This window comes from Arachis stenosperma, chromosome 6 (genome assembly GCF_014773155.1).
Source record: "Arachis stenosperma cultivar V10309 chromosome 6, arast.V10309.gnm1.PFL2, whole genome shotgun sequence".
Lineage (NCBI taxonomy): Eukaryota > Viridiplantae > Streptophyta > Magnoliopsida > Fabales > Fabaceae > Arachis > Arachis stenosperma.
In genome coordinates, this window is record NC_080382.1 from 42731926 (window position 1) to 42755237 (window position 23312).

At 42.4% G+C, this 23312-nt stretch overlaps 1 non-coding gene across 1 annotated transcript; it reads left to right on the forward strand.

The window, feature by feature from the left end:
* The first annotated feature begins 544 nt into the window (after positions 1–544).
* On the forward strand, positions 545–652 carry LOC130938251 (small nucleolar RNA R71). Its single transcript, XR_009069423.1, has one exon. It is a non-coding gene; the product is annotated as a small nucleolar RNA R71 (small nucleolar RNA).
* Positions 653–23312: the final 22660 nt, after the last annotated feature.

A 23312-nucleotide genomic window follows, 5' to 3' on the forward strand; every position in this document is an offset into this window, starting at 1 on the left:
TGTTGCTGAGGAGATGATGGAAAAGGCTTGCCATTGCTAAACCTGTTTCTTCCACCATTATTGTTATTGAAACCTTGTTGAGGTCTCTCTTGATTCTTCCATGAGAGATTTGGGTGATTTCTCCATGAAGAATTGTAGGTATTTCCATAGGGTTCTCCTAGGTAATTCACCTCTTCCATGGAAGGGTTCTCAGGATCATAAGCTTCTTCCTCAGATGAAGCTTCCTTAGTACTGCCAGGTGCATTTGCATTCCAGACAGACTTTGAGAAATCAAATTGACTTGTTGAGTCAATATCTTGTTCTGAGCCAGTATGGCATTCAGAGTGTCAATCTCAAGAACTCCTTTCTTCTGACTAGTCCCATTGTTCACAGGATTCCTTTCAGAAGTGTACATGAATTGGTTATTTGCAACCATTTCAATCAATTCTTGAGCTTCTGCAGGCGTCTTCTTCAGATGAAGAGATCCTCCAGCAGAGCTATCCAAGGACATCTTAGATAGTTCAGAGAGACCATCATAGAAAATTCCTATGATGCTCCATTCAGAAAGCATGTCTGAAGGACATCTTCTGATTAATTGTTTGTATCTTTCCCAAGCTTCATAGAGGGATTCTCCATCCTTCTGTCTGAAGGTTTGGACTTCCACTCTAAGCTTACTCCATCTTTGTGGTGGAAAGAACTTTGCCAATAAGGCATTGACTAGCTTTTCCCAAGAGTCCAGGCTTTCTTTAGGTTGAGAATCCAGCCATATTCTAGCTCTGTCTCTTACAGCAAAAGGGAATAGCATCAGTCTATAGACCTCAGGGTTAACCCCATTAGTCTTGACTGTGTCACAGATTTGCAAGAATTCAGCTAAAAACTGATGAGGATCTTCCATTGGAAGTCCATGGAACTTGCAATTCTGTTGCATTAGAGAAACTAATTGAGGCTTAAGCTCAAAGTTGTTTGCTCCAATGGCAGGGATAGAGATGCTTCTCCCATAGAAATCAGGAGTAGGTGCAGTAAAGTCACCCAGCACCTTCCTTGCATTGTTGGCATTGTTGTTGTTTTCGGCTGCCATGGGTTCTTCTTCTTTGAAGAATTCGGTCAGGTCCTCTAATGAGAGTTGTGCTTTGGCTTCTCTTAGCTTTCTCTTCAAGGTCCTTTCGGGTTCAGGATCAGCTTCAACAAGAATGCCTTTGTCTCTGCTCCTGCTCATATGAAAGAGAAGAGAAAAAGAAAATGTGGAATCCTCTATGTCACAGTATAAGGATTCCTTGAAATGTCAGAGGAAAAGAGAAATAGAAAGAAGAAGGAGAAGAAGAATTCGAACTTTAATTAGATAAGGTTCGAATTGTGCATTAAGAAGGAGTAGTACTCCATAAATAGAGGGATGTGGGAAGGAGGGAAGAGAATTTTCGAAAATTCAATTAAAAAGATGTTGATAATTTTCGAAAATTGAAAGTGGAAAAGAAATCAAGTGATTTTTGAAAAAGATTTTTAAAAATTAGAAGTCAAAGAGATTTGATTGAAACTATTTTGAAAAAGATGTGGTTAAAAAGATTTGATTGAAAAGTTATGGTTTTAAAAAGATGTGATTGAGAAGATATGATTTGAAAACCATTTTAAAAGATATGATTTGAAAACAATTTGAAAAGATATGATTTTGAAAACAAATGACTTGCCTAACAAGAAAAGATATGATTCAAACATAAAACCTTTCTCAACAGAAAAGGCAACAAATTTGAGATGTTCAATCAAATCATTAATTGTTAGTAAGTATCTTTTAAAAAGGAAAGAAATTGATTTTGAAAACATTTGATTGAAAAGAATTGATTTGAAAAAGATTTGATTTTGGAAAACTTGAAAAAAAATTGATTTGAAAACAAAATCTTCCCCCTAGCACCATCCTGGCGTTAAACGCCCAGAATGGTATACATTCTGGCGTTTAACGCCCAAAATGCTACCTTTTTGGGCGTTAAACGCCCAACCAGGTACCCTGGCTGGCGTTTAAACGCCAGTCTGCCTTCTTCACTGGGCATTTCTGAATGCTCAGCTTTTTCTGTATAATTCCTCTGCAGTGTGTTCTGAATCTTCAATCCCTTGTATCATTGACTTGAAAAGACACAAATTAAAAATATTTTTGGATTTTTTATAATAAAAATGCAACAAGAATCAAATAACAATGCATGCAAGACACCAAACTTAGCAGTTTGTATACTACTGACACTAATGAACTGAAAATGCATATGAGACACACAAAATACTCAAGTCAATAGAATTCAAAGATCAGAGCAAGTGAATCATCAAGAACATCTTGAAGATCACTAAGACATATGAATGCATGCAATTGACACCAAACTTAGGATGAGACACTAGACTCAAACAAGAAATATTTTTGAATTTTATGGTTTTGCAAAATTTTTTTTGTATTTTTCGAAAATTAAGTGGAAAAAAAGTATCAAAATTCTTAATGAGAATTCCAGGAATCAGTGCAATGCTAGTCTAAGACTCCGGTCCAGGAATTAGACATGGCTTCACAGCCAGCCAAGCTTTCAAAGAAAGCTTCGGTCCAAAACACTAGACATGACCAAAGGTCAGCCAAGCCTTAGCAAATCATTGCTCCAAAAGCAAGATTGATACAAAATCAACAAGCTCTTGTGGTGATAAGTTGAAACCTCGGTCCAATCAGATTAGACATGGCTTCTCAGCCAGCCAGATTTCAACAAATCATCATGAAACTCTAGAATTCATCTTCAAGAATTTCGAAAAAAAATACCTAATCTAAGCAACAAGATGAACCGTCAGTTGTCCAGCCTAAACAATCCCGGGCAATAACACCAAAAATTTGATGTTGTTGCCGGATCTTGGCACTGATGTTACCAAAGGCTTGCTCAAAACTGGAACAATCCCCGGCAACGGCGCCAAAAACTTGGTGCGCGAAATTGTGAACTATACTTTTTCACAACTCTCATAATCCCTGGTAATGGCTCCAAAACTTGGTGCGCTCAATACCATGGCATTACACAACTTCGCACAACTAACCAGCAAGTGCACTGGGTCGTCCAAGTAATAAACCTTACGTGAGTAAGGGTCGATCCCACGGAGATTGTTAGTATTGAAGCAAGCTATGGTCATCTTGTAAATCTTAGTCAGGCAAACTCAGATATATATGGTGATGAACGAAAATAACATAAAAGATAAAGATAGTGATACTTATGTAACTCATTGGTAGGAACTTCAGATAAGCGCATGAAGATGCCTTCCCTTCCGTCTCTCTGCTTTCCTACTGTCTTCATCCAACCCTTCTTACTCCTTTCCATGGCAAGCTCGTATAGGGTCTCACTGTTGTCAGCAGCTACCTCCCATCCTCGCAGTGAAAGCTAATGCTCAATACTCTGTCACAGTACGGCCAATCACCGGTTCGGTTCCCTCCCCTACCGGAATAGAATAACTCTTTTGCGTCTGTCACTAACGCCCAGTAGGTTACAGGTTTGAAGCACGTCACAGTCATTCAGTCATTGGATCCTACTCAGAATACCACAGACAAGGTTAGACCTTCCGGATTCTCTTGAATGCTGCCATCAGTTCTTGCCTATACCACGAAGACTCTGATCTCACGGAATGGCTGGCTCGTTTGTCAGGCGAGCACTCGGTTGTCAGGCGATCAACCATGCATCGTGCAATCAGGAATCCAAGAGATATTCACTAAGCCTCAGATGCTTGTAGAACAAGAAAGGTTGTCAGTCACCTTGTTCATGGGTGAGAATGGTGATGGGCGTCAATCATCACCTTCATCATGTTGAAGAACAAGTGATATCTTGGTAAAAGAACAAGTGGAATTGAATGGAAGAACAATAGTAATTGCATTAATACTCGAGGTACAGCAGAGCTCCACACCTTAATCTATGGTGTGTAGAAACTCCACCGTTGAAAATACATAAGCATAAGGTCTAGGCATGGCCGAATGGCCAGCCTCCCAATGATCTAAGAACTAAAATGTCCAAAGATGATCTAGAGATCTAAAAGTGATCAAAAGATTTTTTTATACAATAGTAAAAGGTCCTACTTATAAGAAACTAGTAGCCTAGGGTGTACAGAAATGAGTAAATGACATAAAAATCCTCTTCCGGGCCCACTTGGTGTGTGCTTGGGCTGAACAATGAAGCAATTTTGTGTAGAGACTCTTCTTGGAGTTAAACGCCAGCTTTGGTGCCAGTTTGGGCGTTTAACTCCCATTTGGGTGCCAGTTCCAGCGTTTAACGCTGGGATTTCTTGAGGTGACTTTGAACGCCGGTTTGGGCCATCAAATCTTGGGCAAAGTATGGACTATTATATATTGCTGGAAAGCCCAGGATGTCTACTTTCCAACGCCGTTGAGAGCGCGCCAATTGGGCTTCTGTAGCTCCAGAAAATCCACTTCGAGTGCAGGGAGGTCAGAATCCAACAGCATCTGCAGTCCTTTTGAGTCTCAGAATCAGATTTTTGCTCAGGTCCCTCAATTTCAGCCAGAAAATACCTGAAATCACAGAAAAACACACAAACTCATAGTAAAGTCCAGAAAAGTGAATTTTAACTAAAAACTAATAAAAATATACTAAAAACTAACTAGATCATACTAAAAACATACTAAAAACAATGCCAAAAAGTATACAAATTATCCGCTCATCAGTAATCAAAATGCAAAAACCTATCTACCCATTGACTATCTTTTGCCACATATTCATGAATCCCAAATTTGAGTACAATACATATGCATTGCCAACACCACTTATTTTGGGGCATTTTGTCCCCTTTTATTACTTTCTTTTTCTCTTTTTTTTCTCCTTTTTGTTTTTGTTTTTCTTTTTTTTTTCTTTTCATTATTTTGTTATATATGTGTTGGATTATATATATACAAGAGATCAACACAGATGATTAAGGTATTGAATGCACGAACCTGTGCTCAACTATCTTTTTCACATTTTCACAAAAATATACAATACCCAATTCCCAAACCAAATATTTCCATACCCAACTTTCCCACACTTAAATCATGAACACTCTCACTAGTCTAAGCTAAACAATGATTCAAATTAAGGACATTCATTAATCTCAACATTGGTTTGCAAAGGATGATGAAAGGGTAAGGCCATATAGTTATATAAACTTAGTGAAACAAAGGCCTCAAATAATGGAAATATAGAATCAATCAAGACAACGATCACAATCTTAGAGAGAACAACACACACCAAAATAAAATATTGGTTGATAAGATGCAACCAGTCAATTAGGCTCAAAATCTCACTGGGTTTGTGTGCTCTAGCTCTAAAACTGTTCATACCCTGACCGGGCTCCTCCAACTCGGCAATTCTATGAAGAGTCCGACCTCGTCCTAAAGGCCCACGCCTAGAGGTCGGACCTCGGACAATAAAGCAAGGAAGGCCCATCAAAAGGAACGCAGCCCAAAACCTAAAAGCCGAAAAGGCCTAGCAAAGGCGGTTCCACAAAGATAGGGATAAAACTCCCGAAAGATAAGATAAGATAAGAATATCTTATCCAGGGAAGATCACGGCCAACTACTATAAATACACTGGAGCACCCAGGTATGACACACATTCCACATTCTACACATATCTGCTTGGACCCATGCTAACTTAAGCATCGGAGTGTCATTGCAGGTACAACCACCAACCACTCTACATATCAAGCTCGGGTCCCTGACCCCCACCTCGGGCCTCTCCAGACGACCGAGCTGCACGTTTCAGGTAACCCCCGGAACATTGGCGCCGTTGCCGGGGACCTGGAAGTCATCCCTCTATCATGGCGGACGACCCTCTCAACAGTGACCACGCTGCATCTGAACAAGAGGACGAAATTGACACCGGAGAACGACCGAACAGCCCTCTATAACCACGCACTCCAGGAGGGAACAAACAGAATCGCCCAAAGACATCACTCCCAAACAAAGATCCACAAAGTTCCGAAAAAGAGAAGAACTCGGAGATTCTTGAAACAGTCCGGGCACAACAAGACCGACTGAAACAACTCGAAGAGGACATAAAGAAACAGAAAGAAACTGAACAAGATCTGAGAAGGGAGGCTCGAAAGCGCAGAGAATTAGAAGAAAAACTGCGGAAAATAGAGGCCAACCTGAAAGACCGAACAGAGCGCGGCACCACCCCCGAAGGCAACCATGATCCCTTCACGCGAGAGATCATGAAGGAGAAGGTACCGCGAAACTTCAAACCACCCGATATGGATCTCTACGACGGCACCACCGATCCAAGTCACCACCTCAGCAACTTCAGAAGCAGAATGTACCTAGTCGACGCCTCCGACGCGATTCGGTGCAAAGCCTTCCCCACCACTCTCACCAAGTCGGCCATGAAGTGGTTCGACAACCTGCCACCAAGATCAATCACCAGCTTCGAAGACCTAACCAAAAAATTCCTAACAAGGTTCTCTATTCAAAAGGACAAGGCAAAACATGCCCCCAGTCTACTCGGGATCAAGCAAGGTAACTAAGAAACTCTCCGAGAATACATGGAGCGATTCAACAAAGCTTGCCTGGACATACAACACTTGCCCACTGAAGCAGCCATCATGGGACTAGCAAACGGCCTAAAAGAGGGACCGTTTAGCCAATCCCTATCCAAACGCTACCCGACCTCCCTATACGAGGTGCAGGAGCGAGCAGAGAAATATATCAACATGGAGGAAACCTCCCAACTAAGAGACTCTTCTAGGAAGGAATCAACCTACCCACCCCGAGATCGGGATCGGGAACAGAAGAAAAAAGAAGACCCCAACTCGGACAAGCCACGGAAGTACCACAACTACACCCCCCTCCGAGTCTCCCTGGTAGACGTCTACAGAGAAGTATGCCACACCGAAAAGATCCCACCACCCCGACCGCTAAAACACAAGAGAGCGAGAAGAGATCGGTCCGAATACTGTGAGTATCACAAGCTCTACGGTCATTCTACCAACGACTGCTACGACCTAAAAAATGTTATAGAAAAGCTGGCCAGAGAAGGAAAACTCGACAGATACATAGCAGAGAAAGGAGAAGAGACCAGGAAGAGAAGGCGGGGAGATAACGAAGGTCGGGCCGAACAAACCCCGCGAACCCCTGAAAGACACGTCCACATGATAAATGGAGGTTTTGCAGGCGGAGGAACATCCAGATCCTCACGAAAAAGACACCTCAAAGAAGTCTATCATGTCCGAGAAGACAGCCCCCTGCCCGAGTTACCTACTATCTCATTTACCCGAGAAGATGCTCAAGGGATAATCCCCGGGCACGACGATCCAATGGTAGTCACCATTATCCTAGCAAACGCCAACTTACATCGAACCCTGATTGACCAGGGAAGCTCAGCAGATATCCTGTTCAAAACGGCATTCGACAAGCTCGGACTTGAAGAAAAAGAACTAAAGGCCTATCCCACCGACCTATTTGGGCTAGGGGATACCCCGATCCATCCCTTAGGATACATCCCGCTACACACTACCTTCGGAAGAGGCGAGCAATCTAAAACATTAAGCATCGACTACATTATAGTCGACGTCACTTCGGCGTACAATGCCCTCATTGGGCGACCAACCCTAAACAGGCTGGCAGCTATAGTCTCAACCCCACACCTCTGTATGAAGTTCCCTACCGCAAAAGGAATCGCTACCCTAAAAGGCGACCAAAAACTAGCGCGGCGATGCTACAACGAAAGCCTGAGCCTAAAAGGGAAAGAGATCAACAAATAGAACTCGGACGAGTTCAAGCCCGAGAAGATCTTCGGCCACAACCAGAGGGAGAAACCGAAAAAGTCCAGATTGGGAACACACCCGAAAAAGTAACAAACGTAGGAGCAAACCTCAAAGCGGACCTAAAAAAGGAACTCATAACCCTCTTAAAGGAGAATTCCGACCTCGTCGCCTGGAAAGCCTCCGACATGCCAGGCATAAGCCCCGACCTGATGTGCCATAAGCTATCAGTTTACCCGGGATCCCGACCTGTCCAACAAAGACGCCGGAAGCTCGGACCCGAGCGCATGCAAGCGATAGAAGAACAAGTACAAGCACTACTAGATGCAGGGTTTATTAGGGAAGTAAAATACCCCCTATGGCTTGCAAACGTGGTCTTGGTAAAAAAGCCCAACGGAAAATGGAGGATGTGTGTCGATTACACAGACCTCAATAAAGCCTGCCCCAAAGACCCATATCCACTACCAAACATCGACGCCTTAGTAGACGCAGCCTTAGGCTACAGATATCTCTCCTTCATGGACGCTTACTCGGGATACAATCAAATCCCGATGTACGGACCCGACCAAGAAAAGACCTCGTTCATAACCCCAAGGGCAAACTACTGCTACGTAGTAATGCCCTTCGGGCTGAAGAACGCAGGGGCAACCTACCAGAGGCTAATGAACAAAGTGTTCTCAGAGCACATCGGACTACAGCTAGAGGTGTACGTCGACGACATGCTGGTAAAGACACAAGAAGACAGAAACTTGCTGACCGACCTCGCCAGCGTCTTCGGCACCCTCAGAAAACACAACATGAGACTTAACCCGACAAAGTGCACCTTCGCCGCAGAAGCCGGAAAGTTCTTAGGCTTCATGCTGACTCAAAGGGGCATCGAAGCGAACCCGGACAAATGCCAAGCAATACTCAATATGAAGAGCCCGACGTGTGTCAAAGAAGTACAACAACTGAATGGAAGGCTAGCCGCCCTATCAAGATTCTTGGCAGGATCAGCGATAAAATCACTACCTCTCTACTCGCTCCTAAAGAAAGGGAAACCCTTCTCATGGACCCCGGAGTGCGAAAAGGCCTTCCAAGAATTCAAGGAATTCCTCGGGCAGCCACCAATCCTAACCCGACCTTTAAAAGGAGAAGAACTCGTACTATACCTCTCGGTTGGAAATCGAGCAGTCGCCTCAGCGTTAATACGCGAAAATGATCAAGGACAACACCCTATATACTTTGTAAGCAAGGCACTACAAGGGGCCGAATTAAACTATCAGAAGATAGAAAAATTCGCCTACGCCCTAGTGTTCACAGCTCGGAGGCTCCGTCCCTACTTTCAAGCCCACACCATCAAAGTCCGGACAAACCAACCCATGAGACACATCCTGCAAAAAACGGACCTGGCAGGACGAATACTACAATGGGCAGTAGAACTGTCCGAGTTCGACCTCCACTATGAAGCCCGGACTACCATAAAATCTCAGTATCTAGCCGACTTCATCGCGGAATACACTGAGACCCCTGGAACCCCACTCTCATGGAACCTGTTTGTCGACGGGTCCTCAAACAAAACAGGAAGCGGAGCCGGGGTTATACTCGAAAGCGACCAAGGAACGCGGATAGAACTATCCCTAAAATTCGGGTTCCAGGCTTCGAACAACCAAGCCGAATACGAGGCCCTACTAGCAGGTCTAAAGCTAGCCGAAGAGGTCGGAGCCCAGAGAATCACGATCTTCAGCGACTCCCAGGTCGTCACGTCACAAGTAAATGGAAGCTACCAGGCCAAAGATCCAATTATGAAAAAATACCTGGACCAAACACAGGCACAATTACGCCACTTTTCAGAAATACAGATCCAGCACATACCTCGGGAACAAAACGCCCGAGCAGACGCCCTCTCAAAGCTCGCCAGCACCAAGCCCGGAGGTAACAACAGAAGTCTCCTCCAGGAAACCTTACAATCTCCCTCCGTGATAAGAGAGGAAGAAACGCTAAATATATCCAACCAACAGCAAGGATGGATAACCCCCATACTCAACTACCTGAAGTCGGGAACTCTCCCCACCGAAAGGAAGGAAGCTAAAAGACTCACGAAAGACGCTCAGAATTATACACTAATTCACGACGTATTATACAGAAGAGGATTCTCAAACCCCCTCCTTAGGTGCGTCCCGACCTCAGAAACAAAGAGCGTCCTCGAAGAAGTCCACGGAGGCATGTGTGGAAATCATCTCGGAGCACGGGCATTATCCAAAAAAGTAGTCCGAGCCGGGTTCTACTGGCCGACCTTGCAAAGAGACGCAACGGAATTTGTGAAAATATGCCCCCCTGCCAAAAACACGCCAATTTTCACAAAGCACCACCCGAAGACCTTATCAGCATCACCGCACCATGGCCCTTCGCAAAATGGGGACTTGACCTACTCGGCCCGTTTCCCCAAGGACCGGGGCATGTCAGGTACCTCATAGTAGGGGTCGACTACTTCACAAAGTGGATCGAAGCTGAACCCTTAGCCACCATTACGGCTCAGAAAAGTCGCAAATTCCTATACAAAAATATCGTCACAAGGTTCGGAGTCCCCCACTCCATCACAACAGACAATGGAACACAGTTCACGGACACAAGTTTTCAGAACTTGGTGGCCGAACTAAAAATCAAACAGCAATTTACCTCAGTCGAGCACCCACAAGCCAATGGACAAGCAGAGGCTGCAAATAAAGTCATCTTGACCGGGTTAAAACGGAGACTCCAGGAGGCCAAAGGGGCATGGGCCGAAGAGCTCCCCCAGGTGCTATGGGCATATCGGACAACTCCACACTCCACAACGGGAGAATCGCCATTCCGACTAGCTTATGGGATGGAGGCAATGATTCCTATCGAAATCGAGGAAGGGTCACCCAGAGTCATCTTCTATAACGAAGAAGGTAACCCGCAGGCACAAAAAGAAGAACTCGACCTCCTCCCCGAGGTCCGAGAAAGAGCCCGGATCCGAGAAGAAGCCTTAAAACGGCGAACGGCCCTCAGATACAATCAGAAAGTAATAAAACGAAGCTTCTCCACTCACGACCTAATTCTAATCCGAAATGACATCGGAACACAAAAGTCGGGAGAAGGAAAGCTAGCTGCAAATTGGAAAGGACCCTATAAAGTAACAGAAGTCTTAGGAACAGGCTATTACAAGATATCCGACCTAGAAGGCAATGAGCTGCCCAGGGCCTGGCACGCCTGTAATCTAAGACGGTACTACAGCTAGAAAAATTTGACCCGAGGTGTACTCTTTTTCCCTACAAGGGTTTTTTAATGAGACACCCGGTCAAGTAAGGCACCCGACCTAGTCAAGGGTAAACACTCTGTAAATATTCTTTCTTTTTAATAACTAATCAAATTTTTCTATTTTCTTTTGTTCTTCCTCGTGATGAAACAAATCCTGAAAAAGTACCCCGCCAAGGCGCATTAATTTATGCTCGACAAAACGCAAAAAATCATTGCCAAGAGACCATACAAGGTCGGCAAGATAAAGCGACGAGGTTCAAATTAATGTGAGAAGTTATAAAGCAACTCTGAAAAGGCTCAAAAAGCCAAACAAAAGAGATTACAAAAATAACATAAAAGGCCGACCAACGACAAGGTCGGACCCAACAAAGGGAGGTACTCGACCGACCCAACCGAGGCCCGAGAAAAGCCTGGATCCGAAAAAGAAGCCTTAAAACGGCAAAAACAAAGATTTCGAAAACGCTTACTAAAAAGTTGCTATGCAAAAACAACTAAAAAGTACAAGCGAAAAAACGAAATCAAAAAGAGAAAACAAAGATTTCGAAAACGCTTACTAAAAAGTTGCTATGCAAAAACAACTAAAAAGTACAAGCGAAAAAACGAAATCAAAGGAAAGGGTAAAGCAAAAGTTTCAAGCGCTAGCTAAAAAGTTGTTAACCAAAAACGACTAAAAAGCATAAAAGCGGAAGGAAAGGCCAAATAAAAAAGCCAAATAAAAAGAGATTACAAAAATAACTTAAAAGGCCGACCAACGACAAAGTCGGACCCAACAAAGGGAGGTACTCGAACGCCCGAGGTCCGAGAAAAAGCCCGGACCCAAGAAAGAAGCCCTAAAACGGCGAAAGCCAAGATTTCGAAAACGCTTACTAAAAAAGTTGCTATACAAAACAACTAAAAAGTACAAGCGAAAAAACGAAATCAAAGGAAAGGGTAAAGCAAAAGTTTCAAGCGCTAGCTAAAAAGTTGTTAACCAAAAATGACTAAAAAGCATAAAAGCGGAATAAAAGGTCAAAACGCGAACAAAACACCACATAGTAAGCTAAAAAGTTACTACAAGTAGCTAAAAGCAGAAAGGCGTCCAAAGCGTTTACAGAAAACATCCAAAAAACAACAAGAGCCCACAGGCCGGGCAAAAATCAAAGATCACAGAGGATCAAGGTCCTTTCCGGACTCCACATCAACAGAAGGCTGCGGAGGAAACATAGAAATCGGGACTGCATCGACAGCACCGTCATCCCGGTTTGAAACCTCCACACCAGATCCATCCCCAGCCAAAGGTGAAGTCGGGTTCGCAACTGGAACTTTGGGGTCGGACACCGGAACCTCATCCTCGTTGGGAGCAGGGACAATCTTTCCCTCCACAACAACGTTATCCGTACTAAATAAGCTCAGATCCAGATCAGGAGCAAGAACCCGGACCTGAGCCTTCAGATTTTCAAACATAGCATCCATCCCCTTGGCCACATGACCTTCTAGCTCGTAAAAATCATCCTGAGCAGACTGCAACCTCTCCTTCGTCTCCACAAGCTCGGCATATATCCGAGTATAATTCTCCGTCGCCGCCTTCGCCATCTCCTCAGATGCTTTCGCTGCCGCCACCGCCGCGGTAGCTTTAGCTCTCTCCTTCCCCAAAGAGGCCTCCAGCTCAGTAATCCTAGCAGCCTTCAGCTCACTAATCTTCTCGAACTCGGACTGAGCCTTCTCAAGTCGGGAGCTGGTCGCGCCAATGGGGGATTTCTTGAACCCCCGGGCAATAGCAGCATGAAGACTGGCCATCCGGACACAGCTCCGCGCCATATACTGAAAATGGTGCTCCATAGACACATCATCAGTAGAAATAAAAGTCCGAGGGAGAATATGCTGTTCAATCCAACCAAGAGCATCGAAATCCTTATCATTAAAACCCGCAAGCTCTTGAGAGGTCTTCTGCTTCTTGGGAGGAGGACCCGAGAACGGAGGAGGAGAAGAGGTAGCAGGCCCAGAGGTCGGAGGATCTTGATTTATAGCTCGGAACTGGGGAGTCGGAATAGTCTTTGACCGAGTAGTGACACCCACAGTAGTCTTCTCCGGAGAAGATCGGGCAGAAGCCCCCCCAGCCTCAATATTCCGAGCGGCCACCGACTTCTTCGTCCGACGAAGGTACTTCATGGAATCCGCCTGAGAAGACATCTCTGCAGAAATAAAAGAAACCAAAACCCAACGAAGAAAATGAGGCAACCCGGAACAAAATACCAGAGAACGAAAAAGAGCCCCCCCATATGCAAATAAATGGCGGCACCTCTTTTTGGGGCAACCCAGGCATAAAGAAAAAGAAACAAACAAGAGCCACACAAAACAGAAGCATATGATCACAAGAAAAGAGAAACATAGGAACAAACCTGGAAGAAAGAAAACGAAGGCGAAGAGCTCCGAAGCAAGGAGAACGAAACGGCGGCGCAGAGGAAACCCCGGAAAAACACACGGAAAGATTCGGGGAAGAAGAACTAAGAGAGAGAAGAAGCAGTGCTCGAAAAAGGAGACGGCGAAACTTAGAAAAACAGGAAGGGAGCAGAATAAACGAAGAAAAAGGAAGGGAGCAAATAAATAATGCCTTCACAGAGCCCGAACGGAAATCGAGGAGAAACGGTAAAAAGCAATAAATGCAGAAACGGCCATTTTTTGAATTTTGAAAAACTACTATGCCCGAGCTCGACCTCCAAAAAAGGACGAACTCGGGCAGGGGCACTGTTCATACCCTGACCAGGCTCCTCCAACTCGGCAATTCTATGAAGAGTCCGACCTCGTCCTAAAGGCCCACGCCTAGAGGTCGGACCTCGGACAACAAAGCAAGGAAGGCCCATCAAAAGGAACGCAGCCCAAAACCTAAAAGCCGAAAAGGCCTAGCAAAGGCGGTTCCACAAAGATAGGGATAAAACTCCCGAAAGATAAGATAAGATAAGAATATCTTATCCAGGGAAGATCACGGCCAACTACTATAAATACACTGGAGCACCCAGGTATGACACACATTCCACATTCTACACATATCTGCTTGGACCCATGCTAACTTAAGCATCGGAGTGTCATTGCAGGTACAACCACCAACCACTCTACATATCAAGCTCGGGTCCCTGACCCCCACCTCGGGCCTCTCCAGACGACCGAGCTGCACGTTTCAGGTAACCCCCGGAACAAAAACCATATTCCAAAATAAATTTCTTCAAGCAAGTTAAAAAATTTTAATTCAAATTAGTGAAATGCCCTAGAAACGTTTCTTAGAAAAGAAATCATCAATTCAACCAAGTAGTGGTGAAATATGCACAAATTCTAGCTAACATGCAATCTATCATGTAATGCAACAACTAACTAACAAAGAAAATTAAGAATTATTGTTGGAAAAAAGAATTGTTATCCACGGAAGTCGGTCTCGACTTCCCTACACTTAAAGATTGCACCATCCTCGGTGCATGCAAAGATGTGCAAAGGGTGGGTACGAAAAGTCAGGCTCTTCCAAGGTGGGTTGTCACAACTGATGAGCTTCTTCAAAGGATTATGTGCAGGGACTTGTTGTTCATCCCATTTCGAAGATTTTCCATTCCCTTCTTAGTGGACAGCCTAAAAGGGGAGAAAAGGCAGAAGATTAAGCCCAAAAAATAAAGATATCAAAGCAAATAAAACATAGGTGGGGCTAATGCCGAATAAGAGAGGGGTTCTCGACTACATGGTAGCTACAACATATAAGTGAGAAGGCAATATAAGCAAAGGACATATCAACTAACACTTGATGCAAGATTATAATCAAAGTATAAGTAAATGGCATGCAGAGAACACTACAAAGCATCAAGTTCAAAAAAGAATTGACACAAATAAGATTAGTCATAAGCATGAGAGAATTCGGTCCCATCCTAACTCAATGATAATGAAGTGAAAAAACAAAGAATAATGAGTTAGAAAGAACTAAAATACTAATCTTGTGTGTGGGACAAAAATTGCAAATAATAAGTAAGAAAGAGTGGGTTATGAAAGACAAGATAAGTTCATATCAATGTACAAAGAATGCAAGTGTCATAGTAGATTAAGCATTGACTTAAGAATATATCACCCAACAATATCAAATAACACCAAGCAAGTCATGAGCACCAAAATTGTCCAAGAATAACTCAACAGTGGAATGGAAAATTGATGAACGGATTTTTGTGTGGTCTAGAATTTCACAATAAATTCTCGTTGCAAGTATAGTTTCTAAGCCAACTAAAATCCTTTCATACAAAAATTTGTTTGTTAACCGAAGTATTCAAACCTCGAGTCGTTCTCCCTAGGAATTGCAATAAAGTGTTCTTGTATTGGTTAGAGGTGTGTTTTGGGGTTTTTGGAATAAGAGACAAGAATTGTAAATTTCAAAGGAAATAAGCTAACAATTAAGAAAGCTCTTGGCAAGGTATGAGAACTAGAAATCCTATCCTAGTTGTCCTTATCAATTGTGATGAGAATTATCCATTGCTCCCACTTAGTTAACCTCTAACCATGGAGGAATTGACTTGACATCACAGGTCCTAGCCAAATCTAGATGAAAGACTAGCTTTAGTGACATTCAAGTCAATTAGCAACTTTTAAGTATCAATCAACAAAGGAGTTTGACAACTCAAGAGTCTCCAATTACTCAACCTAGGCCAAAAGGAGAAATATCTACTTTAACATCCTTCCAAACATTTTATCAAACACATAAAAGGCAATAAAAGTAAACATCACAAATGCAAGAATTAAAGGAACTACAACTAATTAAGAAAAGAGATCAACAATAGAAAACTAAAGCCAACATAAAAAGACAAGGAAATCATAGATTGCATTGAAAGGAAAAGGAGATCTACAAAAGAGTGCATCAATAACAAAGTAAAGAATTACAAGAAGTAAATCACTAATCTAGAGAGAGGGAGAGTAGAAGAATAAGAATTGATAAAGGAAAAGTGAATCAAAGCATGAATTAAACCTAGATCTAAGAAATCCTAATTTAGATCTAAACATAATCCTAATTCTAGAGAGAAGAGAGAGCTTCTCTCTCTAGAAACTAACTCTATAACTAAACTAAAACTAAACTATGACTAATTGCCTCATCCCTCTTCAATCCCTGGGTTAAATAGCATCAGAAATGAGTTGGATTGGGCCCAAAATGCTTCAGAAATCGCTGGCGACAAGTTGCCTTTAGTGAGTCACGAGCAAGCATCGACGCGTATGCGTACATCATGTGTACGCATTTCTAAACACCAGACAACTATGGTAAATCTTATATCATTTTAAAGCCCCAGATGTTATCTTTTCAATGCAACTAGAACCGCCTCATTTGAACCTTTGTAGCTCAAGTTATGATCGATTAAGGGCGAAGAGGTAAGGATTGATAGCTTGCGATTCCTTCATTTCTTCATGAGTTCTCTATTTCTACATGCTTTTTCTTCATTCCCTCAACTTCAATCTTTGCTTCCTAAACCTGAAATCACTTAACAAACATATCAAGGCATCTAATGGAATCAAGGTGAATTAAATTTAGCTATTTTAAGACCTAAAAAGCATGTTTTTACTCTTAAGTACAATTAAAGAAAAATAACAAAAAACCATGCTATTTCGTTGGATAAATGTGGGAAAAGGTGATAAAATCCTCTAAATTCAACACAAGATAAACCCTAAAAATGGGGTTTATCAAAAATTCAAAACCAATGTTAAAAAAACAACATATGAAAGATAATGAAAACAAGCTACAAAAACAAAGTTAAAATGCAATGAATGAAAGTATGCAAATGCATTAAGCAGATGAGAATGAAAGAGAATAAAGATGAGAAGTTAAAAGAATGAAGAAGAAGAAAGGTAAAAAGAAAGAAGAAGGAGAGAAGAAAGAAGAAAGAAATGGAAGAAGAGAAGCGACACGTATACGTCGACCATGCGTACGCGTGGGAAGCAAAAGGAGGAGGCAACGCGTACGCGTCAGTCACTCGTACGCGTGAGATGCAAAAAAGAGAGGGTGATGTGTGCGCATCAATCACGCGTATGCATGGAGACTTTTCATGCTCCTCGCACAACGCTCACACGGTTCTAGCACGAGTCTCTGATTTTTGCACCAGGCATTGCAGCATCAAAATTTGGGTGTTGACGCGGCACGTGTCGGTCACGCGTACACCTGACAGCCCATTTTTTTATAATAAACTAACAAGCTACCACAACAATGCCAAACATTATTAAACAAGCTAATCCGCAACTTAGACTAAATAATCCTAACTAATAATGAAATTTCAATGTATTACCAATATAAACAAAAGGAAAATAGGAAGAATTTACCATGGTACGGTGTCTCCCACCTAGCCTTTTTGTTAAAGTCCTTAAGTTAGACATTTGGTGAGCTCCTTGTCATGGTGGCTTGTGTTTGAACTCATCTTGAAACTTCCACCAATGCTTGGACTTCCAATAAGCTCCAAAGTTCAAAATTAATAGCTCCAAACTTTGATGAAGTTCTACACAAGCTACGGACTCCCAAAATTGATCCTCATATATTTCCGGATCCCAAATCTTGTTTCTACACCCGTCTTCAAGTTGATCATCATTGTTCCAACCGAGTGGCAAACAATTTGAATTCTCACTGAGGCATCCAAACAACTTCCTAGACCCATTCAATCTAGCTCGACATCAATCTTTGCACTTTAACTTTGAGCATGCAACCATATTGAACCTTGCATGACAACTCTAACCACTAACCATCTCCCTTTTGCTCTTAAAGCCATAAAGAGCTCTAAGTTGACCATCTGTCTCAAGCAAATCATATTCAAGTGGGAAAATAAAGTTTAAGGATAATAATTTTACACAATTGAATGTTGTGTTGGATGGTAATGGCTTGGGGAGAGGTGTTTTTAATGATCTTGCAAGCTCGACTCCATTGTGCTCTTTCATGACTATTTCCACCTCTTAGCAAGCTTCTTTAACTTCAACCTCTTCCTCTTGGTAGCTTTCTTCCAATTCAATCTTTTCTTCATCATTTACCAAGGTCTTGGAGGTTGTGCACCTTCTTTCTTAACCTCTTTTTGATGTCCAATGGGGGAGGATTCAATTGTAGATAAAAATTCATCAATTATTGAATCCATCTCTTGATCAACCTCCACAAAAGCTCCAACTATAATATGCTTTGGAGGTTGTACACCCTCCTCAACATCAATTTCAAGCTTCTTGGGAGGAGGCTCTGTAACTTTCAATTTGCATGCACTTTCAACATCTCCTAAGTCTTCAACCACTTCTTCCTCTTCAACAATTACGACTTTCTCCACTTGCTCTAGTACAAAATTCCATTCCTTGTTTTCCGGCGGAGTCTCTAATCTTTTTCTCATGCTCCGTTCTTCATTAGATTCTCCACATGAGGCCATGGGAGTTCTGGTGCACGAAATTGTGATCACTACTTTTCACAACTCAAATAATCCCTAGTAATGGCCCCAAAGACTTGGTGCTCAATACCATGGCATAAACACAACTTAACACAACTAACCAGCAAGTGCACTGGGTCGTCCAAGTAATAAACCTTACGCGAGTAAGGGTCGATCCCACGGAGATTGTTGGTATGAAGCAAGCTATGGTCACCTTGTAAATCTCAATCAGGCAGATTCAAATGGTTATGGATGATATATGAATAAAACATAAAGATAAAGATAGAGATACTTATGTAATTCATTGGTGGGAACTTCAGATAAGCGAATGGAGATGCTTTGTCCCTTCCGTCTCTCTGCTTTCCTACTGTCTTCATCCAATCCTTCTTACTCCTTTCCATGGCAAGCTGTATGTTGGGCGTCACCGTTGTTAATGGCTACAGTCCCGTCCTCTCAGTGGAAATGTTCAACGCACCCTGTCACGGCACGGCTATCCAGCAGTCGGTTCTCGATCATGTCGGGATAGAATCCAGTGATTCTTTTGCGTCTGTCACTAACACCCCACAATCGCGAGTTTGAAGCTCGTTACAGTCATTCAATCATTGAATCCTACTCAGAATACCACAGACAAGGTTTAGACCTTCCGGATTCTCTTGAATGCAGTCATCAATTCTAGCTTATACCACGAAGATTCCGGTTAAAGAACCCAAGAGATATCTACCCAATCTAAGGTAGAACGGAGGTGATTGACGGTCACACGTTCATAGGTGAGAATGATGATGAGTGTCACGGATCATCACATTCATCAAGTTGAAGAACAAGTGATATCTTGGAACAAGAACAAGCCGAATTAAATAGAAGAACAATAGTAATTGCATTAATACTCGAGGTACAGCAGAGCTCCACACCTTAATCTATGGTGTGTAGAAACTCCACCGTTGAAAATACATAAGAACAAGGTCTAGGCATGGCCGAATGGCCAGCCTCCCAATGATCAAAGATAGCATAAGACTAAAGATAGCTACCAAGATGATCTAGAGATCTAAAGTGATCAAAAGATGAAAATACAATAGCAAAAGGTCTTATTTATAAAGAACTAGTAGCCTAGGGTTTACAGAAATGAGTAAATGACAGAAAAATCCACTTCCGGGCCGACTTGGTGTGTATTTGGGCTGAGCATTGAAGCATTTCCGTGTAGAGACTCTTCTTGGAGTTAAACGCCAGCTTTTGTGCCAGTTTGGGCGTTTAACTCCCATTCTTGTGCCAGTTCCGGCGTTTAACACCGGGCATTCTTGAGCTGATTTGGAACGCCGGTTTGGGCCATCAAATCTCGGGAAATGTATGGACTATTATATATTGCTGGAAAGCCCAGGATGTCTACTTTCCAACGCCGTTGAGTGCGCGCCAATTGGGCTTCTCTAGCTCCAGAAAATCCACTTCGAGTGCAGGGAGGTCAGAATCCAACAGCATCTGCAGTCCTTTTCAGTCTCTAAATCAGATTTTTGCTCAGGTCCCTCAATTTCAACCAGAAAATACCTGAAATCACAGAAAAACACACAAACTCATAGTAAAGTCCAGAAAAGTAAATTTTAGCTAAAAACTAATAAAAATATATTAAAAACTAACTAAATCTACTAAAAACATACTAAAAACAATGCCAAAAAGCGTACAAATTATCCGCTCATCACAACACCAAACTTAAATTGTTGCTTGTCCCCAAGCAACTGAAAATAAAATAAGATAAAAAGAAGAGAATATGCAATGAATCTCAAAAACATCTATGAAGATTAGTATTAATTAGATGAGTGGGGCTTTTAGCTTTTTGCCTTTGAACAGTTTTGGCATCTCACTTTATCCTTTGAAAATTCAGAATGATTGGCTTCTTTAGGAACTCAGAATCCAGATAGTGTTATTGATTCTTCTAGTTAAGTATGATGATTCTTGAACGCAACTACTTTATGAGTCTTGGCCGTGGCCCAAAGCACTCTATCTTCCAGTATTACCACCGGATACATACATGCCACAGACACATAATTCGGTGAACCTTTTCAGATTGTGACTCAGCTTTGCTAGAGTCCCCAATTAGAGGTGTCCAGGGTTCTTAAGCACACTCTTTTTGCCTTGGATCACAACTTTATTTCTTTCTTTTTCTTTCTTTTTCTCTTTCTCCCCTTTTTTTTCTTTTTTTTTCGTTCTTTTTCTCTTTTTTTTTGTATTCACTGCTTTTTCTTGCTTCAAGAATCATTTTTATGATTTTTCAGATCCTCAGTAACATGTCTCCTTTTTCATCATTCTTTCAAGAGCCAACAATTTTAACATTCATGAACAACAAATTCAAAAGACATATGCACTGTTCAAGCATGCATTCAGAAAACAAAAGTATTGCCACTACATCATAATAATTAATCTGTTATAAAATTTAAAATTCATGCAATTCTTCTCTTTTTCAATTAAGAACATTTTTCATTTAAGAAAGGTGATGGATTCATAGGACATTCATAACTTTAAGGCATAGACACTAAGATACTAATGATCACAAGACACAAACATAGATAAACATAAGCATGATTTTTCGAAAAACAGGAAAATAAAGAACAAGGAGATTAAAGACCGGGTCCACCTTAGTGATGGCGGCTTGTTCTTCCTCTTGAAGATCTTATGGAGTGATTTTGCTCCTCAATGTCTCTTCCTTGTCTTTGTTGCTCCTCTCTCATGATTCTTTGATCTTCTTTAATTTCATGGAGGAGGATGGAATATTCTTGGTGCTCCACCCTTAGTTGTCCCATGTTGGAACTCAATTCTCCTAGGGAGGTGTTGATTTGCTCCCAATAGTTTTGTGGAGGAAAGTGCATCCCTTGAGGCATCTCAGGGATTTCATGATGAGTGGGATCTCTTGTTTGCTCCATCCTTTTCTTAGTGATGGTCTTGTCTTCATCAATGGGGATGTCTCCCTCTATGTCAACTCCAACTGAATAACAGAGGTGACAAATGAGATGAGGAAAGGCTAACCTTGCCAAGGTAGAGGACTTGTCCACCACCTTATAAAGTTCTTGGGCTATAACCTCATGAACTTCCACTTCTTCTCCAATCATGATACTATGGATCATGATGGCCCGGTCTAGAGTAACTTCAGACCGGTTGCTAGTGGGAATGATTGAGCGTTGGATAAACTCCAACCATCCCTTAGCCATGGGCTTGAGGTCGTGCCTTCTCAGTTGAACCGGCTTCCCTCTTGAATCTCTCTTCCATTGGGCGCCCTCTTCACAAATGTCAGTGAGGACTTGGTCCAACCTTTGATCAAAGTTGACCCTTCTAGTGTAAGGATGTTCATCTCCTTGCATCATGGGCAAGTTTAAATGCCAACCTTACATTTTCCGGACTAAAATCTAAGTATTTCCCCCGAACCATTGTAAGCCAATTCTTTGGGTCTGGGTTCATATTTTGATCATGGTTCTTGGTGGTCCATGCATTGGCATGGAACTCTTGAACCATTAAGATTCCGACTTGTTGGATGGGGTTGGTAAGAATTTCCCAACCTCTTTTTCTAATCTCATGTCGGATCTCCGAATATTCACTCTTTTTGAGTTAGAAAGGGACCTCGGGGATCACCTTCTTCAAGGCCACAACTTCATGGAAGTGGTCTTGATGCACCCTTGAGATGAATCTCTCCATCTCCCATGACTCGGAGGTGGAAGCTTTTGCCTTCTCTTTCCTCTTTCTAAAGGTTTCTCCGGCCTTGGATTCCATAAATGGTTATGGAAAAATAAAAAGCAATGCTTTTACCACACCAAACTTAAAAGGTTTGCTCGTCCTCGAGCAAAAGAAGAAAGAAGAGAGTGGAAGAAGAAGAAATAGAGGAGATGGAGATGGCTTTGTGGTTTGGCCAAAGGGGGAGAAGTAGTGTTTAGGTTGTGTGAAAATGAAGGAGTAAAGATGGGTTTATATAGGGGTGGAGAGAGGGGTAGGGTTCAGCCATTATGGGTGGGTTTGGGTGGGAAAGTGGTTTGAATTTTGAATGGTGAGGTAGGTGGGGTTTTATGAAGGATGGATGTGAGTAGTGAAGAGAAAGATGGGATTTGATAGGTGAGGGGTTTTTGGGAAAGAGTGGTTGAGGTGATTAGTGAATGGGTGAAGAAGAGAAAGGGTGGTGGGGTAGGTGGGGATCCTGTGGGGTCCACAGATCCTGAGGTGTCAAGAAAAATTCAACCCTGCACCAAGTGGCGTGCAAAAATGCACCCTTTTGCCAATTCTGGCGTTAAACGCCAGGCTGGTACCCATTTCTGGCGTTTAACGCTAACTTCTTGCCCTTTACTGGCGTTTAACGCCAGTCTGGTGCCCCTTTCTGGCGTTAAACACCCAGAATGGTGCCAGACTGGGCGTTAAACGCCCATTTGCTAGCTTTACTGGTGTTTAAACCCCAGCAAGTTCTCCTCCAGGGTGTGCTGTTTTTCTTTCTGTTTTTCATTCTGTTTTTGCTTTTTCAATTGATTTTGTGACTTCTCATGATCATCAACCTACAGAAAACATAAAATAACAAAGGAAAATAGATAAAATATAACATTGGGTTGCCTCCCAACAAAAGCTTCTTTAATGTCAGTAGCTTGACAGTGGGCTCTCATGGAGCCTCACAGATACTCAGAGCAATGTTGGAACCTCCCAACACCAAACTTAGAGTTTGAATGTAGGGGTTCAACACCAAACTTAGAAGTTGGTTGTGGCCTCCCAACACCAAACTTAGAGTTTAACTGTAGGGGCTCTGTTTGGCTCTATTTTGAGAGAAGCTCTTCATGCTTCCTCTCCATGGTGACAGAGGGATATCCTTGAGCCTTAAACACAAAGGATTCTTCATTCACTTGAATGATCAATTCTCCTCTGTCAACATCAATCACAGCCTTTGCTGTGGCTAGGAAGGGTCTGCCAAGGATGATGGATTCATCCATGCACTTCCCAGTCTCTAGG